Below are 15,691 nucleotides of genomic sequence, written 5' to 3'. Positions count from 1 at the left end.
GGTGTACTTCTAAGCTGGTCTTGAAGTTTAGGAAAATAAGTTTACCAAGAACCTAAGCTATGCAACTATTGTGTCGATTTTCATCTACTGCCTAGCACACTTGAGATTTAGATTCAGGTAAGGAACTTGAGCAGGTTCCCATACAATAAATGAGCTAGGGTCTAATCTGATCTTCCTCTAATCTAATGAGCTACAAGGGCAATGGTCTGGAGCATGGTACGTGGTGGAAGGTTTCAGTGATTCTCTTCTTACTTGTTTTGCCCCTAGTGGGTACTAGAGGAGCAGGTAAAGAAGTCAAGGTCCCTAGTCAGCCTAGGCATGTAGAGTACTGAGGTTTGAACACCAGGATTTAATACAGCCTTCTGTTGCCAAAGCTTCCAGGTGGACAACCCTTGTAGTCTGTAGCAGCATATCCAGTAGTTAGTAATGTCTACCTCTCTCAGAGTCCTTACTGTGTCACTGATTCTAAAAGTGTATAGGTCACACTGTTGGCTTAAATTAAGTTCTACTGAAATCAGCAGAGTCCAGATGACTTACACCAGTAGAAAACCTTGATCCTTTCCTTCATGTATGGAAGGATATGGCAGTGAAGTATACGGCTCACTGTGCATCAAATAATTCTCTGCAAATTGCTGAAAATATTTAGAAGAGTACATTACATCTTAGAGCACACTGCAAGGATATCTGGTGCAAACCTTCTGCAAGGAGATGAGTAAAGACATATTGTCCAGATATTTTCTGTCGTTAATATACACACTGTGATCAGATACCATCATAATTGTTGTTCATTAGGGGATTGTAAACCTTTATAGTGGAAGAAAGGGTAAATACCTTGGTCTGAAAGGTTAGCCAAAGGAAGACAAATTATCGCAACAGATGCGTAAAGGTGAAAGAGGTGAGTAATTACATGAAATGCTGTGAGCAAGGAACCAAACTCTTACACTTATGTGTTTTGCAGCAAATGAGGTCTTGGTAGGATGACACACATTACGCTAAATATTATGATTAATAGTGATAATGTTATTTTAATATTTGTGGTTATCAAAGAGTGGAAGCAATAACTGGATCTAAGTGATAGCAACATTTGACTAACCTTTGACAATTACTTTTTTAAATGTAAATTTTTGGACTGTGACTTTAAATGGTAGCAGTTCCTTGATGATTTATTTTAGAGGCTTAGAAAAAGTATGAAAATAGAGTAACATTCCATTATTGACCATATAGATGTGGTTGAAAGCCCCCCTTTGCATGGGGCAGATATTTTGCTACCATCTGTTCCATGTTAGAGGAAATGTCCAATTCAGTGGAGCTATTTCTTTGCATGTTGTAGGCTTGGAAATGCCATTTCAGCACTAAAAAGTCTGATTCATCAAGACTGAAACGTCACTTCCAGAAACGCTGTTTAGTGGAGTGTGTATGTATGGAAATTATGTGCTAGTACAGAGAGGGTCCTGGGTTATGGGTATTTTATGATCCACATATCTCTAATTCATCTTTTGCTTTTGAAACATAACACATGTTCTAGCTGCACTGATATGGGTTCTTGCTTATTATAGTTAATGGATTATTCATCCTCTTTGTCCTTGACATAATCCTAAGTATGTGCATAAAACTCAGATCATGTTGCCCATAAAAACCAATCAGCCCAGAGTTCTTCTGCAAGGTGTTGAACATTCACCCAGAGCAGATGGTAAAGATAATGTTTAATAAAGAGTTAGAGGATTAGTTGGAACAGAAATAAGCTAAGAGAAAGGGATAATTTCATTTCATATGAAACTCCATGACATTTCATGCACCCAAGGACTGATTAAAATTAGGCCAAAAGCTGCTCTTTTTGGCCAGTTTGTCCTAATACTGACCCTGCTTATGTTGTCAGCTGCTGTATCTGCATGTGTTATTTTACCACGTTGTGAATAACTCAAAAGAAAGCTCTTCTGATTCTCCTGTGGCTGGCAAAAGTAATTCTTAATTAAATAAGAACAGGAGAGGTGATAGGATTCTGCTAAATGTGTTCAATATATTTAAGCAACTGATATCTCAACTGAGGTTTAGAAGAAAGGTTTTATAGGTCATTTTAAACATAAATTAATTTTAAATGGTAGTTTTCATAATGTGTGGAGTTAAGCTTTGGATTACCTTGAATATTTAGATGCTGAATGAAAAACAGAGCAGGGAATAGTCCATAAATAATTTTTAGTCTTGTTTTAGGAAATTTATTTTAGCCATCAAAAAGGTAGTGGAATAACAAAACCTACAGATCTTGCATATTGCATAACATTTGTAATGAAGGCCTAACTGTCCTTTAATAAGGCTTAATCAAAGAAATTGAATAAACCAAATCAGACAGAAGCAAGTATTTTACAGTCAGAGTATTTCTGGGCCCATGGTTGTCTTCTGGTATAACTTTTAAGTTTTATAAATGAGAAGCTCTGACAAAGCATGTCAGGTATGACCGCTGCAGAAGCAATGTAAGTGGAACCTACTGGTAAACACAGTGTCCTTTGGTCTGAACACAAAATTTAAACTCTTTGAAGCTGTTCTCATAAATAAACACATGTGCTTAGGAGAAGACATTTTAGAATGGTTGGTGGGAGACAGAAGACAAGGATTTCTTTTAACAGTTAGGGCACAAGAGTAGAACAGGATCAAAATCCAAACTATTACCTTTCTTTACTGAGACTCAGTGGTCACTGAAGTATAAAAACAGATGTAAGCATCCCTGGACCCGTTCCAGCTGCAGCTCAAAGCTCTAATCAGTCTGTAAAGGTAGAGGACCGTTAGCTGTTCCTGTAACGCAGGAAGTCAAAAGTACTCTGGAATCAACATAATTGCTTTTGCATTGAAGTGGGCCAAAGCCGAAACCTTTGAAAGCCTCTTCAGTTTGGTGGCTTGGATAATATCACTACCTAGTAGTTCCAGAATTCAGCTGAAATCTTCTCAAAACCTGCTCCGCGCTCTCTAGCCATCTACTCTTTACTTAAGACAGTGTTTGGCTGTCTTAAATAAAGGCCCTAAAGCCTTTTCTGCTGCTGCTGATTTTTCCTACCTTAACTTGTGCTCCTGGTGTTTCTTCAGTTGGTCACTTTTGAAAATGTTTCATAGGGCACCTCAGACAGCAGTCTATTTAAAATAGTCTGGATTAATGTAAAAATAGCGAGACACTGATAAGAATGAACTGGAAATTAATGAAACCTTAATTTCACTGAGAACAATTGTACTTATTTTATTACAAAAAGCAGGTTTAGCTGACTCTAGTGCTTGAAAACTACCAATTGTTGTCAAATAGTTTACTATAAAACTATCTAGTAAAATTATTTCCAAATTTCCTTAGGTTTGCTAAATATTTGTCCACACTTCATTGCAGGCACCTTTTGAAACCACAGTGGCAAGAATAAAGCCCAACAAGAAATGTGTCAGCTGATACACAGTATCAAAATCAGATAATGCAGCTCAGCAAGAAGAGAGGGTCATATCGCACAGTTGAGATGAGACATAGATAAGTCTAAAGCAAGTTACGGCTTTATCTCAGCTTAACCTTGAACCAGATGCCCTTTCCAAACCCCTTCACCTCCCCCTCCCCCCGCAATGTTTATAGTGCACTACAGCTATGAGTAACAAACTCCTAGAATTAACAAAATTGGAGATGGGAGGAAAGAGGCCTTAGAAAGCATGGCATTAAATTGATCTTTAAGGGTATTTTTCATTCAAAACATGTTTTTAAAAATGTACAGATAGAAATAAGTACATTGACTAGCTGAATTTTGAAATGGAACAAGAGATTCAGGTATAAATTGACTTTTTCTAGTTAGGACTTCATGTTAGTTGAATCATGATCAGACTGAAATGTATTGTGAAACAGAAAATTTTTTTTTTAACTCTTTTTCATAATATTCCCCCCACAATAAAACCCAGAAGTGATGAACATTGAGGAGTGGGTAGGCATTTTCATTCCTTCCCAGATAGTGAATGATTAACATGCAAGTAATTTCTCCTGGCACTCGGAATGTTGTTCACCTTGTAAGTCCCTTCAGTTACTCACTCTCCAGCCTGCCAGTTAGTGTGTTCACATCATCCTCAGATATTGCTTTTCTTTTTTCTATCTGCATTTTTCTGGTCTTGACAGGGGAATGTCAGAAAACAAGCTTTGTTTTGATTTCTTCTTCTTTGTTTTTCTCAACTAGTGCTTTTTCAGAAGTTTTCAGAAATCAAATGTGTGCTGGTTCTTTTTTATTCCTATTTTATCTGTATTGGTTTCCTAACTTGCATCCTCCAGCTCTCCTCTCTCCTTTAATGGGGTCTCTGTGCTGCTTTTCTCACAAGGTGAACACTTTCTTCATTTTTGCATCTGAATTATACAGTTATACTTCATTAAGATATTTCTGATTTTGGTAGCTTTGGAATAAGTGAGATCCTACCACTAAGCGTACCGCATTTTGGATGCATTTCTTGTGTGCATAGTTATTGCTCTTGACTTGGATTAATAGGAAATCTTTTTTTCTGTAAGGCTCTTGCATTCGAATGCATCATTTCTTCTTTCATTTTTAGATGGTTGTCCAAAGGAAGATTAAAGTTATGCTTGAATATCATGAGACACTGATTTCTTTAACAGAAAACCCACAAATTATTGATTGGCCCAATGTAAGTCTCTCTGGAACATATCCATGTGAAGACAATAACTGTGATGATGTGTGCTTTTCTATAGCAATAGTTTTATTGGCAAATGTAATGTTTATGCTTCCTAGTTACATCAGTGGGTTCTAATAAACAGATATCATGCAGCTACAGCAAACTATCTAATAATATTTCACATACTGCTTTTCCCAATAGGAAATACAAGCCAGTAGCAGGAATACTTGTCACTGCTTTTCATTACAAATACTCTTAATTTTTATCTCATTTTAGGCTAGGGGAACTCCAGAATAATACAGTATACCACACATGTCCAAAATTCAGAGTACAGCTAAATTTTCTCTCCCTCTCTAACTTCTGATGTCCCTGCTGAAGATTTACTTTAACTGTCTTCCAGGACCTGACAGAAGTTCATACCCGAGACAGATCTCAGCCTGTAGCTGCAGTTCTATATCCAAGAGAATATCCACAATGACTCAGCTCCTGCTGCTAGATTATTGCTGCACCTGTGACTTCTTAAATTAGCCACAGCTGGACTAGCTGGGACCTACTAGCTGCCAGTGGAGAGCGGCAGACTGCTTCAGGAACACCCACAGCTTCTCCATTGCATGCTGTTGAACTGAAAAACAGCACTCGGGGAAGAGAAGGGCAGTGGCAAACTCAGGTTCTCTTTCCTTTCATAGGAAATAACCCTTATTCAGTTTTAGCTAAGTCAAAGTCATGTTGTAACACCTGCTTTCCAGATAACTGCCTAAATTTCTGCAGAAAAATAACAGGCAAACTCCCTACTTAATTTGGAAGAAGATCTCACAGTCACTTGGAAGTAAACTATCTAATTTTTCACCACGTGTGGCTTCTGCTTTCTCCAGATATGCAAAAAAATCCTGGTGCGGAAGAGGAACTGGAAAAATCCCACTATAAAAAGAGATTTGGAATGACTGCTGTTTTTTCCACCCAGTAAATCATGGATTCTTAAAAACAAAACAAAACAAAACAAAAGCACAGAAGGAAAGAGTCACCCTTCTGCTATGCCCTTCCTTAGTTTTCCTCTTCTGGAAAACTCTATAAAAGAGGAATGAATTATATGCTTTAAGGAAGCCCTCGATTAGCATAATTAGAGAAGCAATTCTGCCTTCCTGCTTTCTTCTGAGACAGCACCCATCCCCTGGCTTGGCTTGCCTGTGCAAGTCACACTGTTTGAGCTGGCTGCCACTTTGGGCAGTGAGAATGTGAAGAAGCTGGATACAGGAAAGATTGGATCACTTGAATTTCTAGTAACATCCTGTCTTTCAGCATCCTTTCTTAAAGAAAATATACAAATTGCTCCAGGTTTCCAGTGAAGACTGGTAAGATGCAAAATACATTCCTATTCCCCAGAGGTTAAATTAGTGGGTAGGAAGTGTTGTCTGATGCCTTGCTTGTTTGTAATCACCAATTAAGGAAAATGAAAGAAATCCTCCTGTTTTGTTTTGAACAACTCTGTCCCCTTATGAACGTGGGCAGATGTTTACATATGAAATCAAACCTATAGTATTTCCAATACAAATAAATGCAAGTATAATACTTTCAGTCTTTAGCAGATAAGTATTTACTGGGGGCCCAGATTCATTTGCTTTCCTCAGATGTGCTCTTGTTGATGTAATAGAGCTGTTTGTGACACTAAGTGTGGTGGACTTGGTTTTGCTTCAGGTTGATATTTCATGGCACTAAGCGTGCAAAATTACATCCTCAACAAAGCCTTCCTTGGTGGAGCTCTTGGAGACAACAGTAAGACCTTCTCATGCTAAATACAGCCTCGATAATGGCTGAGTGGTTGCTTCACGGTTCTCTTGGAGTCTTTGTCGCTTACCCTGCTTCCATCAGATGCTAAAAATGTGATGGAAGAGTAAAAAATGCAAAGGAGAACCACAAAGGCTACATATTTGTTTTGTGTTCATTTAAGTGGCTTTACTTAAGCAGGTCTGCTTACTTGGAAATCAAATAAAAAAGTGATGGCAGGAATAGGTATATCTATCATTGCTAATCTGGACTAGGATTTTCTCTCTGCTGAAGCTACAGGAAGTCACGTAAGTAGGGAATAGTTTTATGTTTTCAAAATTTATATATTAATATATGTACATGTAAAGTATAAATGTCTAATTGTCAAGCATGGTGGAAGTTTGTAGAGATTGTCTTGTGAATCAATAACAATTAAGCCTTGACTTTGTGAAATTGAAAGCCCTGGATTACAAATCGAAGTAAGTGAGGCAAACCAAGAGTTAATGTATGGCAAGGTTGCTTAAGATCAAGGGTGCAGTCTGTCTTTTAAGGGAATGCTGTTTTTGTTACTGAGGCAGAGTTTGGCGATACCAACACACGGCAATGCCATGCAGAGAGAAGATAAATTTAGATTGAATGATTTCTCAGTTAAACAGGGACCAACAGGGAGTTTATAATAAAACAATTTACACTCACTTTGGAATATGACAATGGCAATTTTTCTTGTGCTGAAAACAAACCATTACTGATGTATGTTTGTGACCCAGCAGGAAGTTTTCTAATACAGACTCTTTCCACATCTATTCAGTAGCAGATGTAATTTTTCCAACTTGTCTAGCAGTATATAATATCATGTATTATTACTACTGTCACATTCTCCTATGATGCTAAAATTCTGGTGAAAAATGTAGATTCCTTTGGAATCCCCCAGAAGTGACATATGTCCTTCAGCCTTGAAGGCTTAGTTCTTAATGAATTACAGGCTTAAATTCACTGTTCTGTTCTTAGATTTCATTAAAAATATTTGTGGTGTAATATCCAATTCTAAAACATTTATCAGGTAACATTTTGACATATATAATACCAATTTTTCATTCACATACTGTAATGCAAATCAGGAGGGGTTCCTTTGCCAGTGCAGTACATCAGGGTGAAAGAACTGACTTTCTTTTTACAGGAAATTTTAGTTGCATTTAAAATGCCTGATACTAGAAGTATTGATATTACTTGTGATTTATTTTAGCTGTGTCAGCAGGAGGAAAGGGTGTCAGTATTCCTAATCTAAACTCTGAGATCCCAAGTTTCTGTCTTCTTCAGCATGGATCCAACAAAATCCCGTATAAGACCAGTACAGTCAGTAGAGCATGGGGACGGAGAATTGCTTGTAAGACCAACTGAGCTCTCAGGTCAGATGGAACTATCATCGCTCCCTAGTATTGGGCAGAGACATTTCTGAGACTTCCTTGCTGAATAAGATGATACTAACACAGCTGATTCTGTACTAGAGAAACAGCTGGTATTATAAGTATAGGATCTTGAAGAATTGCCCATCTAAAGAAAGATTTGGTTCTTCAGTGTAGGTGTGCACCATTGCTTTTATGGGAGAAATGATAGCAGAAATTAATTAGAAAGCATTGATAATTGCACTGAAACTTCTGTGCAGGCCCAATGGGAACGCATTCTTCTCATTTCTAGATTCCCTTAATGAAAGTTTTACACAGACTTTAAAAATACTTCCCCCTTTAGAAGAATAGAGCCCAATTTCTGAAGTTCTTTCCTTCCTATTTTGTTTTTCCTTCTGAGGAAGTATTCAAGGAAAAGGAATTGCTGGTTCCACTTTCATATTGGCCGTAGGCTCCTCTGGTTCATCATGGGAAACCGTTTTGGTAGTGGTGGAGAAATATCTAGGACCAGATTAGTAATTCTGTGTTCCTTCATTTTATTTTGTGGTTAACTTCCCACAGGTGTAGCTGAGGTAGGAGAAAGCCTAAAACAATAAAAGGCAAGGATCTGTAATTAGATGAGATTGGGGGGGAAGAATAAGACACAGCCAGAAAGCTCAGAATACCATCATTCAGCTGTGAAGCTGAATGATTGCCAAACACATTAGTAAATGACAATTTTCTTTGTAATTTTAAAATCTTAAAATTTCTGTTTGATTATTAGATATTGCTGAATATATGATAGGTGAATTAAAACATAATTTACAGATAAATAAAAATTTAAAACTTATTGAAATGTAAGTATATATAGAGAAGTATTTGCAGATGCAAGCCATGCAAATCATCAGGCTAAAACAAAGGTTGCTTAGATCAGTCCAATTATTAAAATTTGATACAGTCTTTTTGGAGCCAGACTGTCCCTGGCTAGGCAGAAATGAAGAAGACTGTATTAGGGTCTCCAGGAAAGAAATTATTCACCTGTCTTTGGATCCAGTGTAAATGAAGTGCTTGTGCTGTTCTGGGCATAGGAAAACACGCTTACTCTGCGGTATGTATTAGGTTATTTTGTTGTGTAGGAGAAAGGGTAACGAGAAAATTACCAACTTTCACAACTGTCTGAGCCAGTAGACTTGGCAAGAAGAGAACATGCTTCTTCCTTTCGTAATGATCTGTGAGGTCCTGGGGATCACTGTGCAGCTCTGTGTCACTGTGTCTGCTGGAGTTTCAAGGGCATTGAGGGGGCAGATAAAAACCCTGTTCTTTAATGTCACAAATGAACTTGCAGTTCTGTGAGTAAGATTTAACAAGGGAGATGCTTTCTGTCACATGGCACTGCCTTGGAATCTATTTAACCATCCATAACTGAAGAACTTCCACTACAGTAAGATAATTGAGAAGAAATGTTTCCAAATTTCTAGGTATTAGATATTTACACCTCCTAATGTGAGAGTGAATTTCATCAAATGTAGGAGACTTTGAACCCTGTGTGGCGCTTCTGTTTGTCAGAGATAATTCTGTTGCATCTGAAGACTTGTTCATTAGGAGGGTACCATTTTTCATTAAACAAAGACTGACTGAGCTGGCTAGCAGTAAAAGGAGTCGAAATGGGTATAGTGGCCTTTTCCACTATCAGAGTCAAGCAAAATGGTCTAGTGTAACTGACTCAGGCTTACAGATTTGTATAATTTTTGTCAGATGCCAGCTATCACATAATAAGAATAAGATGCTGTAGACAGATTGCATTACTGGATAAACGGCCTTTCCTTGCAGGCTCAGAAACTTACAAAATATTCCACCTTTCAATTGTAAAATCACAGGATTTTAGAAACAAATTACTAAATGCATCTTCTAATAGGCTATCGTAGTAGGTACTTTTTTTTTCCTCTGTGCACGAGTCACTGTAGAGCAGTATCTTCCCTGTACTCCAAGCTGGTAGGTGACAATGGGCTGCTCTGATGGTGAGCTCATGTCATATTCAAATATAGCAACATCTTGATGATATTATGATGATTACCACTTTGCAATTGGTATGTCTTAACTCAGCACAGGAACATAACATTCCTAATGAGATATAGCAATAATATGCCTGTCACAAAATGATCTCTTCCCTCCTAAGTGACAGCGTGTTACCATTACAAACATATATCCCCATCGACTAAAGCACTAGCGAATACAGGTCCGGCATTATCATATTAGATATTTATGCCATTTGATAAAGTGTAGAACTTGATCTGGAGCAAAACTATTCATATACTGCATGAATCCTGGAGTTATTTAAGGCAGCAAGGATATCTGTTCTCTTTTTTTGCCTGGCCCACAGAAGCCTTGAACTATTCAGGAAATAGCTGGGGCAAACGAAGAGATTTTCAAAGGAGACTAGCAGAGTTAGGCACTGCAGTCTTAATGTAAGGTTTCGTAAGGAATTCTTCTTGGAAAGTCTGAGCCATTGTTCATGTAAGGCTTAGTTTTGTACTCTTTCTTTAGGCCCTGAGCCCACAAATTTATATGGGATTAATTTTAAGCATGTGGTCCTGTGGACTTCAATAGGGCTACTTAAGCCTGAAGTTAGGCACATGTGTAAGCGTTTTCAGAATCAGAGCTGTAGGAGAGATTCCCATTTATTTTGATGGGAGTTTTGCCTGAATGCAGATTGAGCCCATGTGTTACAAAAGCCATTCTTTAACACTCCACTTGGACTGTAGTAACTAGGGAGAAATTAATTCAGTTAGATAAATGTCTATTGCAAGTTATTGTGTAGTCATCAGAGGAAAACTGTTTTCTTACTGCTGAATTTCCTTAGTGTTGTAGGTTTAAGTTTACTTCATAATACATGTAGTAGTTGATATATAGCTTAATGTCAATATTATCTAAATTCTGTACTGTTGCTTTTGTATTATTTCGCTTACTATGAGTGTGATTGAAGAGATGGTACAAATCTTCAAAATACACATTTTATGTGTAGTGATATGTATCATTTTGTGAATTGTTTTATAACCATTCTATCATTTTAAAAAAGCACTGTATTTCCTTGTTGTTTTGTGAGTTTTGGTCATTTTCTTACAAAACCAATGAGGATGACTTTGAATACTTGAATAGGGTAAAGCTATTGACGATTCAGATGTTTAGAATTGTGTTTGCATCACGCATATAACTACTGGTCAAAATTTAATGATGTTATGTAGCTCAAAACTAAAAAAAATGAAGTCAGTTTTTAATAAATATTTGAAGATTAAGATTACCATTTTAAGATAATACCACACCTCCTGCATATTGGTTTGCAGGATCTAATAACCCTTCAGAAGGTTATATGTTTGTAGTAATGCTGTGCTTATTGACATGAATCGAGATATTGCAGTCTCTGTTTGAATAAAACTGTTTTTTGAAGTGAAAGAGAATCTTAAGGTGCAAAATTTGATCTATTTTGTGAATGGTGCACGAGAGCCTGTGAACTACTCTTCAGCAGTGCAATGTCTGTAGACAGGTAGAGGGCAGGGATTGAGGTAGATAGATACAGGACTTTGTGACACACTGGAGCCAATGTGCTGGAGTTCCAGTGTGGACTTTAGCTACAGGACTGGGTATGATTTCACTGGTAACACCTTCCCCACGTCCATTCCTGTGGGAATGCAGAAAGTAATCTTGAGTCTGGGTTTGAGCATGTACTGGTGTGGGGCACGTGCTCACTCCAGCTATAGCCTATCTCTCATTACAGGGAGCGCTTTAAAAACACTTCAGTTTCAGAAAACAACAAACTGGCTTTAGCTCCACCAGTACAACCCCAGTATGTTGCTTTTAAAAACTAGAAACATTTAAGAAATTCTGAAAATTCACGTGACTGGCACTAGGCTGCCGCGTCGGCTCTGTTCTGTAGCAGCAGAATGCAAGGTCAAGCACGCAAGCAGAAGTCATGAGATGACACCAAGAACAAATCCATATGAAGGACTGAGGAGAGAGCACAATGTGAAATACTTGTGGTGGTTGATAGGAAGTAATCTTAAATAGCATTTATTTTTCCCCCCACATTTACATGCTAACATTAAATGTGTTTGATGGGACAGAACAGAGTCTTGGATGGCTCATAAACAGTCTTCAGTATATAACAAAGTACTATATATACTATATACTTGTATATCTCAGATTCTCTTCCATCTGTTACAGTACTGGTTTCCTATTAGTAACTTTATACAGGCCAGCTTACAGCAGTGATAATTTTTAGACAGTAGTAAAGTAGAATAGGTTCAAACTGGTGACATGGAAGTGAAAAACTCTATCTGTGTCTTGACCCTCCTCTGTCAGCAGAGTTTATCCAGGATTAAAATTTTTTACCATAGGCACTAGAATCACTTTAATAATTCTGATGTAAACTAAGTTTGGATCATTCTTACTCTAACACCTCATCAGCCAGAGTAACGTGATGAAAAATGTCACTAGTCGCTTTGGCTCTGAAGATTAAGACAGTACTTGTTAAAGTGATTGGAAAACCTCTGATGTGTATGAGAAAAAGAACGCGTATTCCATTTTTACTGAAATATACAGATAATCTTTAAACTGCTGAAGCCAGTCTATGTTCCAAAATGGTACGTTATTAATTTTGAGCAAATATGTACAAAAAACCACACAGAAGGTAAGTAATATAGAGCAGATGCAAAATATTTCTTTAGTAATACTACTTTAATATTTCCTGTTACATGTCCATATTTGTATTTGCTTTGTAAGCAAACTGTTTTCTTTTGAAATAAAATCATGGCTCATACTTGACATAATTTCTGTTACAATAAGATGAAAATACATTTAAAATGCTACATGGAAATAATTTCTTTATAGTACCCCAAAAGCTGGACTTAGACAGTTGGAGAAACCGAGGAAGAAAAATTAAATGCAAAACTGCATCACTGAGCCTAAAGTTCTCTGTATTTGGGTACTTAGTCCTTTGCTTCTGATACTACAAGCGGGTTGACTCAACCCACAGACTGGTAACTAGCATGTAGAAATGAACCATCTCTGAAGTATGTAACATTTATGCCATAAGCATAAATGTCAGTGATAATTAGCAAAATTGGCACAGCAAAAATTTTACATCTGTGAAAGCTGAAAGAATTTAATATTTTAATGATGTAATGATGTATACTAAAGTTCCTGTGAGTTTGAAAGTCCCTACTGAAATAGCTATTGACAAGTTCTTTTATGTACTCAGTGCACTACCCACTCAGCAGCACACTGTCATTTTAGAGCAATTGCCCAGCAAACTTTTAAAATGCTGTCACAAAAAATTGCTAAAACAGAGGTAGCTCTTTAATTTGTCTGCCACTTTTTCTGTCATTCCTACTGCACTTTATCTTGAGTGCAAGGTTTAGCTGTCACATCTGAAGTCCTTCCACATACTTCTAGAGGTTGGGTTGAGGCCATGTTGCCAATTTGTCCTACAATGTTAAGGGAAGTTTTAAATGAAAATATTTTATTCACACTTCTTTTACTTGTACGCTTTAATATAGAGGATTGGAAATTATTCCTCCTGTAGTTGGGGAAACTATTTGGGATTTGTAAAATAGAATGAGTTTCACGAGAGCTGATGATTTGTCCAAATCCAGCTGTTTCACAGGAATATGTGTACATGTGTGTATATATATGTATTTTCCCTATTTGTGTGTATATATATATAAAATACAGCTGCTTAAGACTGCTGTCCAGGTACAGGTTCATCCTATGAAAATTTTCTGTGTATACAAGATGAAAAGGCTTTAGTGGGGAGTTTGAGAACAACTTACCTCAGACCTCCAAGTGGCCAGGACGCTCAGCTGGGATGTGAGAGAACGCTAAAGGAAGAACTAGAACATGCTTGTGTGCACTGTATTTTTGTATCAGTCACTGGTTTATCCAGATATGAAACAGTAAAGCATTTGAAAGCTTTGAATTTTCATGAGGTGGGAAAACTTTTCTTCACAGTTCTAGATCCAGGAAGTTTCTTGCACATTAGCTACTTTTGTGTGATGCTGGAGGCAGGAAGGCAAAAACATAATTCAATTTTTTGTGCCTCTCTTCTAAAAGGCTTTATTATCTGCTTGCTTGTTTTTGTGGGCCCTTCCAAGCAATAAAATTCCTTGTTATCATTCTCCCAGGGCAGAGTGGAGGTATAAGGCAGCTATGTCAGACAGCAACTTGTGTGCCAAGAAACGGGGAAGAGTTGCTTTAAGGCCACAAGATAGTTATGCAGGCATCAGACTTCCATGTGGTTAGTATTGGTCTTCATTGGATATCCTGAGATCATGAGCAAGGAGTACGAGGAAATGCCTGGGTCCGTTATCGTTCTTATAAAGGGAACTTAACTATGGCACGTATTGCTGACTCTACAATTGAAATTGAGTGTAAAATTCTGAATTACAGCAACTTGATCAGCTAAATGTTCTTACTGCTAGAAAATGGTTTCTGCTGTCTGAATCCCATCACAATTGGAAACTGCATTAGGAGGAGACAGCTGAAGTTCGTTATCACATGGATCATTTTTTGTTTTCTCATTCCTTAAACATAATTTTCATATTTAGCTTTCAGACTCTTTGAGGGTAAAATGGGGAAAAAATACTGTTTATAAGATCGCTTTTAGATTTCAATGAAACAAAAATTGCATTTTGATTTTCACCATCATTTAATTCTCTCAAGTGAATAGTTACAAAAGTAAAAATACGAAGAGCCAAGTATGATATACACATTTAAAGGATGGAAGAAAAACTTAACATACAGAGTTACCAACAGTTTGCACATTTGACTGTAGGGGGAGTGAATATTCATAATAGGAGAAATTTCACAATATGAAATGACATTAGTAGTTACTGACAATCTGTAGATATCAAAGAATGAGCACTGGCACATTAATAAGGAACTTAAAAGCAGTTCCACAGTCTAACATCTTAGTAACTATAAAAATACAACTTCTACATGAGTCATATTTTTGAACTCCAAACTATCTTATAAAATTTAGCTGGAACACATTTTTCTTGATACAAATGAGTATATTAATTTCCATAAGATATTATCTCTTACTATATATTTAATTCAGATTCTCTTTCTACTCCCACTAAAATAATTGCTTACAATATACTGACTTGATTTTATATGGCTAATTAGAGCAGTGCATGGAAAAAAATAGGTTTGCAGGTAATACTGAAATTAAATATGTTAATCTGTACCTCAGTGCACACATTTTGTATGAGCTTTAATTTGCTATATAAATTATAGTTCTGCGTTTATAAAATGCCCTTGAAAGAATGTCCTATTTTTTGAATACTAATACCATAGGGAAACAAATATACAAAGCTTTTAGCTATAGGCTATATTTGCATAAATTAAGGCAAGTAGTCAGTCTGAATATCCAACTGAAGATATACTTTTAAAAGATATTCTACATGTAGTTGATAAGACTTTGTGTATTTAAGATTTACATTTAGTTACAATATAGCAGCCTTTCATGATAGGCAAGTAAATTTTGAACAATGAGGCAAAATAGGCTGTGGTTTATCAGCTAGAGTACTGAACAAATAATTCAAAAGGCTCCGAACTCATTTGTGTATGAGCTAGTGGCAAATATCTCCAGTACTGGTCTGCTTTACAGTTTTATTCTAGAAAAAGCTAGTATGGCGCTCTCAGTGTAGCTGCCCGGTGCAATGTATGTATTTTGTGACATGACTGCAGTGAGATGTGCAATTCCCCACATAGATTCTGGTAACCTCAGCTAAAAGCCTGGTAACTTCAGCTTTTTCAAAAGATCCTCACTGTTTAGAAAACTCTCCTTCCACGTGAATTCAGTTAAGATTCACTAATGATGTGGAGGAGGCAATTCCAAAATCTTGTGATGCAGCGTATGACCCAAA

Source organism: Platalea leucorodia, assembly GCF_965183815.1.
Source record: "Platalea leucorodia genome assembly, chromosome: 5".
Lineage (NCBI taxonomy): Eukaryota > Metazoa > Chordata > Aves > Pelecaniformes > Threskiornithidae > Platalea > Platalea leucorodia.
This window is presented reverse-complemented; position numbering follows the sequence as displayed.